The 16,470-nt window shown below is 44.2% G+C and overlaps 1 protein-coding gene across 1 annotated transcript in view; it reads right to left on the bottom strand.

The window, feature by feature from the left end:
• SHISA4 (shisa family member 4) overlaps positions 1 to 16,470 on the bottom strand; it is a 477,761-nt gene that overhangs the window by 113,947 nt on the left and 347,344 nt on the right. The window lies entirely within an intron of this gene.

Here is a 16,470-nt window from a genome sequence, read left to right as displayed (position 1 = left end):
ATTTTGACTAGGACGTGGCACGTATTAATGTAAGTGTCCACAGTGTCATCCTGTGCTGACACTATTTCCCTTCTAATGCTATTCAAACAGGTGGAAGACACCATAAATTGATGACGTTTATTGTTAGTTTACATTTTGAAAAATAATTTTTTGGTATGTTTATATAGAGACCCTACGGGTTTTTTTCTTTTCTTTCCTCTGTTGTCTTCATTGATCTAAATCGATAATAATGGACTTTGTTGGCACGGCCTGGACAGGCTACATGAAAGAGATACACACCGAGTGCAATGGCAGTAATAGAGAATCTGACAATATAGACCTGTACTTTTCTAAATTAAAACGATTGTTAAAGTCGAATTTGTACTGGCACAGGGAATTTTTTAATCAATGCATACGAGAAGAAATTAGCCCGATTGGTTTGCGAGTACAACTATTCCCAACAATTCATGTTTCACAGGAATTAAAAAATGCCTGGGAACTTAAACTGACCAGTGCAGCTTGGGATTGATGAGTCTATTAGTGGACCAGTACAAAAAAGACATGATCCAACTTGATTTAGATATTACAACACTGAATAATGCTTTCGAAATTAAGAATCAAATGGTCTATAATAAAAAGAACAAAGAGCTAAAAGAATATATAACGAAATTTAATAAGGACATTATTGCCAAAAAACAAAACAAAATGGCTAAAGACAGACTTGCATTCCTAGAGGGTTTCGCTTACCATTGGTCTAACCCTAGGCCTGGTAATCGCGCCCACAGAGAAGGCAAGACTAATGCTCCTCGGAATAGACAAACACCTGACGATAGTACAGAATCAGACTCATCTGTCTCCTCTCTTTTACAGCATACTCCTCGAGGACTGTCTAATGCATGTGGTGGCTTCTATTCTGTTGCACGTAAGAGAAACTTTGGTGGTGGGACTGATCTATCGCAAATACACAAAAAACGCCCTGACAACTCTCGATCTTTTAATTCTCAATTAACCTCAGGTGCTGTGACCACCAGCACTGATAGTAACGTTCACCCAGGAAACGCTCTCCCTTTGAATACTAATGACATACAACAGATACCCACTACACACCTGGGCATTTTAGCCTCCCAGGCGATAGATCTATTAACTCTAAACACCAACAGACAAGTTACGGGATCACTCCCAGATTTAAATGTGGATTCAGACGAAAGCTTGGGAGCCTGTGGGGTATCTACCCAGGGGGGTCCTTTTCCAAATGTCCCCATGGGGGGGGACAAAGCAGGGCACAATGGACCGCTTTGTCACCCACATGGGGCTATAGGAGAGGTTAGTAAAGACAACACAGTTGGAGATAAGAGGGGGATAGACGTTATCAATTTAACATCGATATCTCTAACACCTGATGAAATATCAGTGCTTAGGTTGGGCCTTAGTTTCTGTCCCTCTTCAGACATTGATAAATATGAAACTATCAAGGATCTCTATATCTTTGCTAGAAATTTAACTTACAAATACATGTTTGACGAGGAACGGTCCCGACTAGCTAAAGATAGAGAAATCTCGGAAAGAATAAAACACTTTAAGATGAAAGAATTTAAAGCATTAAAAGATCTGATATTCTTGTTGGAGGAAAATGAAACCAAGCGCAAGAAAACGATTGAAGACTCCCTCCTTGTTCCTCCTCCCTCTTTTCCTTCTCCCTTTTCCCTGTCTCTTGACACACAGACTGAAGAAAAAGAAACTAGGCACAAGTTCAAAAATAAATCCTCTAGATTTCCCGACCTTACCACAAATCCAAACATATGGGCCTTCCTAGTGGCCAGTGTCAGTGACATCAAGACTACCTGTTTTGACAGAGGTATTCCCAACCTCACTAAATCACAACTTCAAGCACTATCCACCCTTAAGAAACGTACGGGTATTGTCATAAAACAAGCAGATAAGGGAGGGAACGTGGTGGTCCTGACACAGGAATACTATGAAACCATGTGTATGGATATTTTTTTTTTTTCTTTCAAATTTTTTATTTAAAGAATACAAAACAGGCAACAAGCAAATATGCAGATTCATGAAACATCAGGTTTGTCATCACAACACAAAAGTGCGGGGAACCAAAAGCGGACAGTATGAGTAAACATAAAAAGGTGGACCGCTACTTCAAATTGCATTTATGAAGAGAACGCGCTATTCCCAGGGCCTCCGTGTAGGGGAGGCAAACTTACCCTGGGAAGGACGTCTCTATAGTCAAACCAGCAAACCAACTAGCGAAGGAGGACAGGGGAACCGTCCTCCAAGTGGGCAGACGCCTGAGCCTGAGTGCATCCTGAAAAATTTTTTTTTTTCATTTTATGGTAACCAGGGTGAAGAAAAAAAAAAAAAAAGGAAAGATGCTATAAGAAAGATAGAAGGAAAACTTGAACAGAGGGAAAGGCAGGGGGGGGGGGAAGGGAAAAAAAAAAAAAAGGGTACAGATCCCCCATCCCCCACGCCAACCAGGATGGAATGAGAGGAATTCTCGAAGGGATCAATCCGGCCAGAAGGACGCCCATAATGGGCTGCAAAAGTTGCTACAACCAGAGCGGCACCAACCCTCTATGGAGGGTCAGAGTATGGCAGGTACTCGTCGGAGACACGAAACAGGTTCCAATGTATCCACCTAGTCCTGTGCGCCTCTCTCGTCCCCCGAAGCTCGGACGTAAGTTCCTCCATATGCTCGAGTTCGTTCACCCTGGCAAGCCATTGCAAAACCGTGGGAGCAGATTGTTGCTTCCACATAGCTGGAATGCAGGCTCGTGCAGCGCTTAAGAGGTACTTGAGTAGGGATTTGCGGTATCTCTTCTTCGACATAGGCGTGAGGTTAAGCAGCACCGCCTTAGGATCCCCCTGCAAAGCCACATCCGTGAATCTCTGAATGAACTGCAGCACTGGGTCCCAAAAGGAGGCAAGGACAGGACAATCCCAGAAAATGTGCAAGAGAGTGCCCTCCGAGGAATGACACCTCCAGCACCGGTCACTTTGTTGGGGAAAGCATTTGGCCAACATTGACGGCGTTCTGTACCATCTGGTCATCAATTTATAAGTGGTTTCCTGTTATCGGCCGCTGAGTGCCGACTTGTGCGCAAAATACAATATGCGCTCCCGCTGCGGTACAGAGAAAGTAGCTCCAAGCTCCCCTTCCCATTTAGCAAGAAAAGGGGGCTCAGATCCCGCCTTAAGCTCCAAAAGTAGCTTATAGGAGGTAGAAAGGGATCCACGAATCGGTCCCTCCCCCAAACACAACTCCTCAAAGGCGTGCAGATCGCGCTGGAAAGACGAGAAATGTGGCAGCGAGTGCAGGAAATGCGAAAGTTGATGAGAGCGCCATTGGTTAAGGAAAGAGGGGGGTTGACCAGGAGGCAGAATACGATCTACGCGCCACCCCCCAGGACTCAGTAGTCGGGAAGCGCGAACCAGCCCAGTGGTAGATAGAAGACTAAAATGCGCATCCGCAAGCCCGGGCTGGAAGCCCAGATGTCCAATAATAGGTGTCATAGGAGAGGGATGACACTCCAGGGAGGCCACTCGGTAGAACCTATCCATCTCAGCCAGAGTGGCACCTATCAAGGGGTGCCCCGAGATGGTGGCCAAATGGGGACGCCCCGTCCAGGGCAATGCCGCGAGCGGTGCCCCGCATGCCTCCTGTTCCAACTGGACCCACAGCTTAAGGGACTTGTGTATGGATATTTTAAACAACAAGGAATGGTATATGAGAATTTCCTCTAGCAGGACCACCCGTTTTATTCAGGAATTAAAGGAAATGATCGGTGGGGCCTACCATCAAGGCCTCATCGATCAGAGTACTTATGAATTTGTGAATATCCAACATCCGCAAGAAGCCACCTTCTACGCCCTCCCGAAAATACATAAAAATGCCACTAGACCACCGGGAAGGCCAATTATATCTGGTATTGGCTCTGTGACAGAAAATGCGAGCAAATTTATTTATTTTTTCTTAACTTCACAAGTAACGGGACTACCGTCTTTCGTTAAAGACACTTTGGATCTTTTGAAACAGATAGAGGGCCTCTACGCCCCTAAAGGGGTGCCCTTCTGGTCACCCTGGATGTAGAGTCCCTCTATTCCAGTATTCCCCATGACAAGGTGTTGGATACCATAAAAATGTTCCTGAGAGAGGAAGATAGAGAAAAATGGGAATTCAATGATTTTATCATTGAGCTTTTGAAATATATCCTTACACACAACTGGTTCACGTTTGCGGGCTCCCACTACCTCCAGGTACAGGGTGTTGCGATGGGGACATGCTGTGCCCCATCGTACGCCAACCTGTACCTGGGGGGGTGGGAGCGCAAACTCTGGACAGACGATCGCTTTGTAGAGTACATTGATTCGGTGCTTTGTTGGCATCACTATATAGACGATGTGTTCGTCATTTGGACGAACACGGAAGAACACCTTAGGAGCTTCGTTGAACAACTTGACATCAATGATTACAATCTAAAATTCACTCTTGGATTTAACAAAAAATCTGTGGCCTTTTTAGACCTACAAATTTTTATAGACAGGGACCAGTGTATTGCCACGGATTTATACTGTAAGGAGTCCGCTGGAAATACGCTGCTCCATGCGAACAGTTCTCATCCATCTGCTCTCGTTAAAAGTATTCCATATGCGCAATATGTCCGATTGCGGAGAAACTGTACCTATGTTGAGGACATTAAAAAGCAGGCAAAACAACTTCAATATAGACTGCTCGAAAGAGGATACAGTAGATCTCTTTTACGCAAAGCATATAACCAGGCACTAAAAAAAAGACAGAAGAACCTTGCTCTTCTGTCCAAAAGATCGAAACAAAAGCCCTCAGACGGTCAAATTCATTACAAAATTCTCTTCTCAGTCCCAGCAATTGCGAGATATCCTCTCAAAAAATTGGCATATCCTCAGACAAGACAGCATTCTTGCAAGATATACTAACACCTATCCCGAAGTCGTGTTTAGGAAAGCCCCTTCCATTCGTGACAAATTGTTATCCTCCCACTATAACCCTGAAAAGATCTGTCGACGCAATCCGTTCGGAATATACAGGTGCAATAAATGCGAATTTTGCCCCTGGATCAGGCAGGGTCAGCAGTTTTGTTTACCTAATGGTGATATATATACCCCCCGTTTCTTCGCAAATTGTACAACACAGGGACGAGTGTACCTCGCGTCTTGCCGGTGTGGAGTTTTCTACATCGGCAAGACCATCAGAATGCTCAAACAAAGAACGACCATGTATATTACTCTGGGAAGGGTAAAATGATTACCCCTATAAGTCGCCACATTGACCTCTACCACAGATATGATACTTCTTGCATATCCTTTATAGTGTTAGAGATCATACCCCCAGACCCCAGAGGGGGTAACTGGGATAAGATTTTGCAAAAAGAGTTTTTTTGGATTGAACGCTTAAATGCAACAATACCACCTGGCCTCAACGAAATTCTGTCATATAGACCTTTCCTGTAAAAAATCTTTGATGTCACTAGGGACACTATCTTTTGCAACTTCAACAAACATATATAGTACTAATAATATGATCTTTGGCCCCTTTAAAAAATGCTACTTTTTTCTTTGCTGGTCCTTTTTTGTCTTTTTTCTGGTTCCCCTTTTCTTCCCCCCTATTTTGTTATCTCTTCCTTCCCCCCCCCTCCCCCATTTTTTGTTCTCTTCCCTCCCATTCCCCTCCCCTGGTTTTTTTCCCTCTCTTCCACTCTGAACACTAGTCTATATATACAATTAGGTTTACATCTATGCTGCAATATTGCGGAATTTTAGGAAACTTTAAAGGGTGATCTTTTATGCCCCTCCCCCTTTTTCCCTCCCTCCACCTTTTCTCCCTTCCCCCCCCCCCCCTTTTTTTTTTCTTTTCCCAGGGTCCTCTATATATTGCCCAATACCAACATCCCTTTTTCTTTTTTAATTTGCATTTAATGTCTTTATACCCGCTCCCCATTTGGAGCGCTTTGGCTATTCCAGTTGTTTTGGTGTTGATGCCTTCTGCCTGCGGGGTCAGCCCATTGGAGCGGCTCTCCCGTCTTCATGCCTGGAGGTGCGGCTGGTAGCGCCGTCACCTCACGGGGGTTTCACTTCCCCTCCCATTTCGGCTTAGGGACATTTCCCTATGCTCGTACATCCAGCACGGCTTGTGGGTCGGGGCAGCTCGGGGCGGTGATCGAGAGATTCCGTCCCCTTCGCCCCCTCAGCCCTCCTGTCAGTGGGCGGCGCGCCTTGAGAGGCTTATGTCCACGCCTCTCGGACCCGCCCTCCTCCCTGCTACGCCGGTGAATGGGCAATTCTCTGTCATGCCTGCCCCGAATAGCAGCAAAGGGCGGTCCCCTTGCCGGGCTGCGATGACGTCACACGCCATTCCGGCGTGTAGACTCACGCAGTCGGGGGGTATTTAGCCCAGACCGAAGCCTGTATTCGGTCTGGAGTTTCTTGAGGTCACGGCCGTTCCAGCCGGCGCTCCCCCCGGATACATTTGAATCTATTGGATACCATTTACAGGTCAGTACTGAGCACTCCATCGGTATGATGCCAATTCTGACCCCCTCTTTTCTCTTTGATTCCTCTTGAAACATGGCCGTACCTTTTCCCTGTGTTTTGCTGTATATTTCATTACATTGCCCTAAAGATTTTTTCCCTTTTATATATTGTACCTTTAGGAACTGGTGCCTTACTTACCAGTAAAAGTCTCCTTGCTATACAGCAGAATATTTGCATACAAGTTACCTGGCTATCCGGGGTGGCTGCATCTTATTATATATTTTGAGGTACGTTTTGGCTTTCCTCTTCTTACCGCCCTTTCTATATTGAATAAGCAGGCTTGACTATGGTACATTAGGATACATGTACATTGTATAAGCTGGTTTTTGATGCATAATCGCTCCCTCTTTGCCTTGCTGTATTTTTTATTATTATTTTTTCATAATCTCAGATGTTTCTTCAGAGTTGTACACTATTTTTATGATATTATTTTGGCGCATTGGCGCTGTTTACAGGGAATGCTGAATTGCCTCTTTCGGGACTTGTTGGTGATTGCATTTATGCACAACAATATCCAGCTATATATCTCGTGACCTTACCTATACTGTCTAGTCTGAATGGGTAAGAGATTGGATACCTATATCCCTGTTTTTTACACATGTCTATTAATATACTGTCCAATAATCATTAGGAATTTTCTTCCTTTTCTTCTTTTTCTTTAATTACCAATAATTATTACATTTGTTCTCTCAGACCAAGGATCGTGTTCCTAAATATCCCCCCGCCTCCTTTATACACATCCCTCTCCCTTGTGTTCGGGGTGTGTTTTTGTTGGCATTTGTCGGACAGCTGCTCCTTTTTGTCTGCTTCGCGGACACAGGCATTGGCACCCTTTTTAATACAAAACAGTGCCTTTGTGCACTACGCTACCAACATTCCTATATTGGTAAGTTAAAACATTTAATCCACCTAGTCAGGTCTTCTTAATTATGTATATTATCAGATTGTATGTTCTGTCTTCCCTAACCTTTTCTCTCCCTCTCCCCTCCTTATTTCTTTTTCCTCTCCCCCTATTTTGCTCCTTTCCCTTTTACCCCCTTCTTTTCCCCTCCCCTGGTCTTCCCCTTTGCCCTCCTTCCCTTTCCCTTGGAAGACGACATAACAGATATGTATATGCACATTTGTTTAATGGCGTATGTATATAATCCTAAAACTTGTCCTTTCTATATTTCTGTAGAATTGTTCAGCTAATATTTAAACTCCTGAAGAAGCGCTAACTGCGCGAAACATGTAGAGTTTGTTTCTGACCGAATTCAGTGTACAATTACCAAGCCTCCCTATCTCTACCGTCGATGGACTTACTCACAAGCTCTATACCATTCTATCAGAAATAGCCTCAGGGCTGTTCCACAACCTTCAGTCTGTATAGATCCATCACGGTATATTTGGTCCATTTAGATGGTTTTAGAGGCCATGGTTATTGAGGTTATATATGCCTTTTTAAAAATGTATGTCTTTTGAATTGAATGTGATTGTCTTTTGATTTGTTTCTCATGTTTTGCACCTGTGGTGGTACACATACGCATATATGTTTAATGATTTCTCAATAAAATATTTTTATTTTTACGACGTAACTGAATGGTTGTCAGTGCCAATAAAGTCCATTGCTTGTACCCCCTCTACAGACAATTTGTTGTAACACTTCCTTCCAATACTTTATTTTGGGGCATTCCCACCATATATGGGTCATAGTTCCCACTACCTTACATCCTTGCCAACAGTGTGACGATTTCCCTGTTTGATAGATATGTATTTTGTCTGGTATTCTATACCATGGAGACACACATTTTTAAATTAATTTCTACTGTATTAATGTCAACTGCTGAACTATGTAACATTTTCATAATTTTTCCTATTTATTGAGTATCTCATATCTTAGAAACACCGTGTCTTATCTTTGATGATAAACAATCATTCAAAAAAAAGGTAAATTCTCTCTGGATCTTATTGGTTATGGTAGAGTGGTGACAAAATGCTTCAACTGGTAGTACCGCAATTCAATCAACCACCTATCTTTCTTGTGCCTTAATTGTTATAATGGGCATAGTTTCCCTTTTTCCATTACATCCTTCAACTGAGCAGCCTCATTTATCCATTCCCCAAATAAACTCACATTTCCCAATGGAAAAAAATGAGTTTCCCCTCAAAGGGATTAAAGGTGAATTATATCTCCATTTTGCTTGTTTGTAAATGAAATACCTAATTCTAACTGCATACAATGTTATCACATGGGCATTTGAATGTAACCTTCTATATTGTGGTCGTATCCAAATAATTTTGCCTAATGGTGCTGCTCTCCAGAAGGAAGGAGACGCCAGGAGGACACGTGTGCCCGGCGTTTGGCAGACAGCAGACCAACACCAGCAGATGATATGGCTCCCCAAATCACCACAGACTGTGGAAAATGTTGCATTTCATTTGGAAATCAGGGTCACAGGGTCTGGAGGAAGAGTGGAGAGGCACAGAAGCCAAGTTGCATGAAATCCAGTGTGAAGTTTCCACAGTCAGTGATGATTTGGGTGGCCAAGTCCAAAGTCAGCACAGCCATCTACCAGGAAATTCTAGAGTACTTCATGCATCCCTCAGCTTACCAGCTTTATGGAGTTGCTGATTTCATTTTCCAGCAGGACTTGGCACTTTCCCACATTGCCAAAAGTACCAATATCTGGTTTAATGATCATGGTATCACTGTGCTTGATTGGCCGGCAAACTTGTCTGACCTAAACCCCATAGAGTATATGTGGGGTATTGTCAAGAAGATGAGACACCAGACCCAACAATGCAGACGAGCTGAAGGCCACTATCAAAGCAACCTGGGCTTCCATTCCACCTCAGCAGTGCCACAGGCTGATTGCCTCCATGTCACGCCACATTGATACCGTACTTCATGCAAAAGGAGCTCCAACTACTTATTGGTATAGTGCATATTATACTGTACATAGATATACTTTCCAGTAAGCCAACATTTCTGTATTAAAAATGCTTTTTTTTGGGGGGGTCTTAAGTAATATTATGATTTTCTGAAATACTGAATTTGGGATTTCACTAGCTGTAAGCCATAATCATTGAAAAGAAAAAAAAAAAAATCTTGAAAAACATCAGTGTGTGTAATGCATCTATATAAAATATAGGAGTTTCACTTTTTGAATTGAATTGCTGAAAAATAAAATAACTTTTAGATGATATTCTATTATCTTTTAGATGCACGTGTGTGTGTGTGTGTGTGTGTGTGTGTGTGTGTGTGTGTGTGTATATATATATATTACACACACACACACACATTCAAAAGTTTGGGATCACCCAGACAATTTCATGTATTCAATGAAAAATGGATTTTTGTAAAATCTTACCGTAAAATCCTTTTCTCTTAGCTCATCGACAGACGTAGTCCTCGGTGATACACCACCTTCGGGTTATGTTACCTCCGCAGGAGCAGGACTAGACAGGAAATTAAAAAGCTCTGGCCACACCCTAGGGGCAGTCCCAGAGGGTATATCCTCTCTCTCTCTGCCTCAGCAAATCAGTTATGTGAAAAAGCAGTGCTTAGAGAATTTAACCCAACCCAACTCCAAAACAGAGGGGCGGGGACTACGTCTGTCGATGAGCTAAGAGAAAAGGATTTTACGGTAAGATTTTACAAAAATCCATTTTTCTCTAGCGCTCATCGACAGACGTAGTCCTCGGTGATACACCACCTTCGGGACGTCCCAGAGCAGTATCACAACTGAGGGGTGGGAAAATGGAAATCAAATCCCAATCTAGAAGGCCCAACCGGTGCCAACTAGAAGTTTACAATGCTCATCCTTAATGATGAGACTCAACAAAAAAATTTTTCAAACAGAAAAAAAAAAAAACCCTCGAGGTAGACCACCGGTCTCCTCAAATTGCGGCCTGCAAAACCTTGCGGCCAAATGAGGCATCCGCCGATGCCGTCACATCAATTTTATAGAATTTAGTAAAGGTATGTACCGACGACCAAGTGGCCGCCTTACATACCTGGACCACTGACGCCTGATGGCGAAAGGCCCAGGAAGTACTGAGCGCTCGAGTGGAGTGCGCCCTAACAGGGAACGGAGGACTCTGACCCTTAATAGAATAAGCCTGTACCACCGTTTGTCTAATCCATTTGGCAATGGTCGCGGCAGATGCAGGCAAACCCTTTCTGGGGCCATCCGTGATCACAAAAAGTGAATCCGTCTTACGGAATGATTCCGTAGCTTTCAGGTATACCCTGATTGCCCGAACCACATCCAAGGAATGCAACGCATGTTCCCGATGATGCTTGGGCTGAGGACACAAGGAAGGTAGTACAATATCTTCATTCAGATGAAAATCTGAAACCACCTTAGGAAGAAAAGATGGCTTAGGATGAAGTACTACCTTATCCCTATGAATCACTAGGTATGGGGACTGGCATGATAATGCAGCCAGTTCTGACACCCTGCGAGCAGAAGTAATAGCCACCAAGAAGACCACCTTCTGGGATAAAGTAAGCAAGGGAATCTCCCTGATGTTTTCAAAGGGAGGTTTCTGTAGAACCGACAAAACCAAATTAAGATCCCAGGGCGGTAAGGGCGCGCGGACTGGAGGAGCCAGGTGCCGCACCCCCTGGATGAAATTCCGCACCAAGGATTTGGTAGCTAAAGGTTTCTGAAAGAAGATTGTTAATGCTGAAACTTGACCCTTGATGGTGCTCAAGGCTAGCTTCTGCTCAACCCCTTGTTGCAAAAAGGCCAATATTCGAGACACCGAATAGGTACGTGGAGGAAATCCTAAAGATTCGCACCACGCAATATAAGTCTTCCATGTGTGATAATAGACTTTGCTGGAAGTCGCTTTCCTTGCTTTAATAAGGGTAGGAATGACTGAAGTAGACAAACCTCTGTCCTTCAGTACTTGGGTCTCAATGGCCAGGCCATTAAAACCAGCGACTGTAAAGCACGAAGGTAAATAGGTCCTTGAGACTACAGACACTCCCTGAGACGAAGTTCCCACGGAACGTCTGCGACTAACATGTCCAAGTCGGCCAGGCCGGCTTGAAGAGGCCAGCCTAGAATTTCTAGGACCACTGGCGCTGATTGGATCTGAACCAGGCGTCCCTAGAGCTATCTGGCCCCGACCATCCGAGAAAGTATGGTCGTTTTCTGTTCCCACACATTTATCAGATACCTGATAGTTATCAGGCAAGGTGATCTTTTCTGGTTGAACCTCAGGGACCGAAGTCACCCGACTAGAGGCTACTTGGCCTATCTGGTCAATCAGATCCGATTCCTGTGAGGTATCGGGACTAATCTTAGGAAAAGGTAAAGGAAAAGATCTATACAGGGAACGGTAACTACCGCTTCCTGTACTTAAATGTTGGAAGGGAAGAATCGCACCGGTAGTAGTGGTTGATGCTCGATCTAATGTCCTGAATACCGGTGAAAACGTCCCCCCACCCTGAAATCGGGTGGGGGCGCACCTTCAGGCTGTGTACTCCTTTACTTCGGGTTTGGCTGGGTTGGTCCTCTGCTTGTCCGACCAGCCCTTCTTGAACCCTCCTGGAGGAGTCTTGCCTTTCCCGGGAGTACCAGCCGGGCGCCCTTTATGGGCGGTAAAGAAAGGTCCTCGCTTGTTGCGAGGTCCCTTAGCTTTTGCAGCCTGTGGCAAAAAAGTACTCTTGCCCCCGGTGGCATCCTTAATGATTTCATCTAGGTTGGCTCCAAATAGACGATTCCCCTGGAAAGGGAGATTGGTCAAAGTCTTTTTGGAACCTAGGTCAGCTGACCAGCATTTTAACCACAGCACACGTCTGAGGATCACTGCTAACTTAGATGCATGCCCTAACAAGGGAGTAGTGTCCAAGGCTGCGTCACAGATAAACCGTAGCCCTTGTATGATCTGTTCTATCAAATCAGATGTCTCCTGGGGAATATCTTTTCCCCTAAGATCTTGGCGTACCATTTTCGCCCATTCTGTAAGTGTCTGGGAAACTAGACCAATAACAATTACTGGTCTAAATGCTGACCCTATCAGAGAAAAGATAGTGCGGGACTCCGCTTCTATCTTTCGATCCACCGGATCCTTAAAGGACGAAGTGTCCTCCACTGGAATAACCGTGGCTTTATTCAGCCTGGAAATAGGCGGATCCACGACTGGTGGTACCGTCCATTTCTTAATGATGGATTCCTCAAACGGATAGCGTCTAGCAATACGCTTGGAAATAGTAAAGGTACGTTTAGAATGCTCCCATTCTCCTTTAATCTGATTACCAAAACATTTAGGTACAGGAAAAGCCTTCGCCGTCTTGATGGGCTTATTAGTCCCAAAAGGCCTCTCTGTTTCAGTTGCCTCTGCCGGTAAAGCCTCAAGTTTTAAGGTTTCTTGCACTGCCACAACTAGTGCGTCCACCAATGCTTCTTCCTGAATTATAGCAGGAGAAGAAGCGTCCTCCTCACTGTCTGAGGGGGCTTTACCTGGGATAACAGCCCTTGCAGAGGAACCTGCAACTGCAGTGACCATCTCTGAATCAGAGTCAGAGGTGTCAGATAGTATAGGGGTAGGCGGGGGTCGCTTCCTTGACCCCCGTCCCTGACAGGCCGCCTCCACCCGAGCCACCATAGACTCCATAATTGCTGTAAATGACTCTATACTCTGTGCACCGGCGGGTCCCGAGGCCCCCTCGAGGGAAACAGGTGGGGGAATATGTGTGGCAGGGTCCATAATAACTCCAGTTACTTCCTGGATGATATAATTCAAAGTAAAGAAAAAACTTTTTTTTTTTTTTTTTTTTTTGACCCTCAGCGCCACAAAAAAACCCCTTAGTGTTACCTGCTAGGGATCCCTATCGATCGAGAGAGAGAGATAGACCCCCAGGCTCACCACTTGATGTTCAGAGTTGAACTGCAACAGCTTACAGCGCTGTCTTAGACAAACAGGAAGTCTTTTGGCTGGCTGCCCAGGAAGAAAGGAGGCGGCTCCGCCCCTCTGCACGCCTTCCGGCGCCTCCCCCAAGCTCCACGAGGTGTAGAATCACCTCAAACATGGCCGCCCCCATGCTGGAGACACGAGGCTACGCCAAAATGGCGGCTCGTGCGATCCAGCAAAAAAAAAAAAAAAATGGCGGCGGCCTGTGCTGACTAGCGGTGTGCTGCAGGCACACAACACTCTCTCTGCATGGGGATATGGCGTGGTTGGCGGTACCGGCCCTGGCGGACCGCATGGCCGTTCGGGAGGCCTGCTATTAGCTGGAGATCTGACTTGGAAGGCAGTCTACATGTCCATGGCTTCTGACTGGTAGGTAGCTTATACTTAACCCATAAGATTCCCAGAATGCCACAGATTACATCTTTAAAACATGTATACAATAGATTGTTAGCTCCCAAACCAAGCCTCCTGGCTTTTTGCACACATAAAATCACACTCAAAGTAGGAGGATTTGTGACATGTTATAGGATAGAAAGGACTCTTTCTTACCATACAGAGAGGGGCCCGCGTTCACCACAAAACCCGTCAGGGAAAAAAGGGGGAACATACTACTCACCATACCGGAACCAGGCGGGCACCAACTCCTGACAGTACCCCTCTCCACCGGGGCGGGAGGGCTGTCGACCGATACGGACGCCGTGACTCATGGTCTTTGGCGTTTCAGCGAGACGTTTAACTCGCGGGTTCAGTCCTTTAATGGGACTTTGTCGCGGCCGACCCAGCGCGGAGCTATGGCCTGCACGCGCTCGTAGGCTGAACTGGGGTGACCACCGGATCTCAACATCCAGCCCGTCGCCCAGTTCAGCTTTCTTGCTTGAAGATCTCACAGGAACACTGGAGAAAAAAAGCTGTCCAAAAATCCTTTTAGAAAAAAATTTCTTGCCAGGACCTAAGATCCCAGCAAGGTATCTAGGTCCTTACTCCTAACTAGACAGAAAATAACTGATTTGCTGAGGCAGAGAGAGAGAGGATATACCCTCTGGGACTGCCCCTAGGGTGTGGCCAGAGCTTTTTAATTTCCTGTCTAGTCCTGCTCCTGCGGAGGTAACATAACCCGAAGGTGGTGTATCACCGAGGACTACGTCTGTCGATGAGCGCTAGAGAAAACTCAACACTTTTAGTTTTGAGTTTAAATCATTTAGAAAATATAGTCAAGACATTGACAAGGTTAGAAATAATGATTTTTTTTTTTTTAAACAATTTGAAATAATAATTTTGTCCTTTAAACTTTGCTTTCATCAAATAATTTTCCATTTGCAGCAATTACAGCCTTGCAGAACTTTGGCATTATAGCTGTCAATTTGTTGGGCGTAATCTGAAAAAATTTCACCCCACGTTTCCTGAAGCACCTCCCACAAGTTGGATTGGCTTGATGGGCACTTCTTACGTTCCATACGGTCAAGCTGCACCCACAACAGCTCAATAGGGTTGAGATCTGGTGACTGCGCTGGCCATTCCATTACAGACAGAATACCAGCTGGCTGCTTCTTCCCTAAATAGTTCTTGCATAGTTTGGAGGTGTGCTTTGGGTCATTGACCTGTTGGAGAAAATTGGCTCCAATCAAGCACTGTCCACAGGGTATAGTATGGCGTTGCAAAATGGAGTGATAGATATCCCTTTTACCTTTTACAAATCTCCCACTTTACCAGCACCAAAGCAGCCCCAGACCATCACATTACCTCCACCATGCTTGACAGATGGCGTCAGGCACTCCTCCAGCATCTGTTCACTTGTTCTGCGTCTCACAAATGTTCTTCTGTGTGATCCAAACACCTCAAACTTAGATTTGTCTGTCCATAACACTTTTTTCCAATCTTCCTCTGTCCAATGTCTGTGTTCTTTTGCCTATCTTAATCTTTTCCTTTTATAGGCCAATCTCAGATATTGCTTTTTCTTTGCCACTCTGCCTAGAAGGCCAGCATCCCGGAGTCGCCTCTTTACTGAGGACGTTGAAACTGGTGTTTCGCAGGTACCATTTAATGAAGCTGCCAGTTGAGGACCTGTGAGGCGTCTTTCTCAAACTAGAGCCTCTACTGTACTTGTCCTCTCGCTTAGTTGTGCACCGCGGCCTCCCACTTCTCTTTCTATTCTGGTTAGAGCCAGTTCGTGCTTTTCTCTGAAGGGAGTAGTACACACCGTTGTAGGAAATCTTCAGTGTCTTGCCAATTTCTCGCTTGGAATAGCCTTCATTTCTCAGAACAAGAATAGACTGTCGAGTTTCAGAAGAAAGTTTTTCTGGCCATTTTGAGAGTATAATCGAATCCACAAATGCTGATGCTCCAGATACTCAACTAGCTCAAATGAAGGCCAGTTTTATAGCTTCTCTAATCAGCACAACAGTTTTCAGCTGTGCCAACATAACTGCACAAGGGTCTTGTAAGCATCAATCAGCCTTTTACCACGATTAGCTAACAATTAGAACACAGGAGTGATGGTGGCTGGAAATGGGCCTCTGTACACCTATGTAGATATTCCATTAAAAATAAGCCGTTTCCAGCTAGAATAGTCATTTACCACATTAACAATATCTAGACTGTATTTATGATTAATTTAATGTTATCTTCACTGAAAAAAAAGTGCTTTTCTTTAAAAAATAAGGACATTTCTAAGTGACCCCAAACTACACACACACATATATATATAAATATACATACACACACACACACATATATATATATATATATGTATACACACACACACATATATATATATATATATATATATATATATACACACACACACACACACATATATATATATATATATATATATACACACACACATATATATATATATATATATATACATATACACACACACATATATATATATATATATATATATATATACATACACACACACACACACACACACACACATATATATATATATATATATATATATATACACATACATACATACACACACACACATGCATACAT

Source organism: Pelophylax lessonae (assembly GCF_965119305.1).
Source record: "Pelophylax lessonae genome assembly, chromosome: 2".
In the NCBI taxonomy this organism is placed as follows: Eukaryota; Metazoa; Chordata; class Amphibia; order Anura; family Ranidae; genus Pelophylax; species Pelophylax lessonae.
The sequence above is the reverse complement of the archived record's forward strand: the minus strand, read 5'-3'. Positions and strand labels throughout refer to the sequence as shown.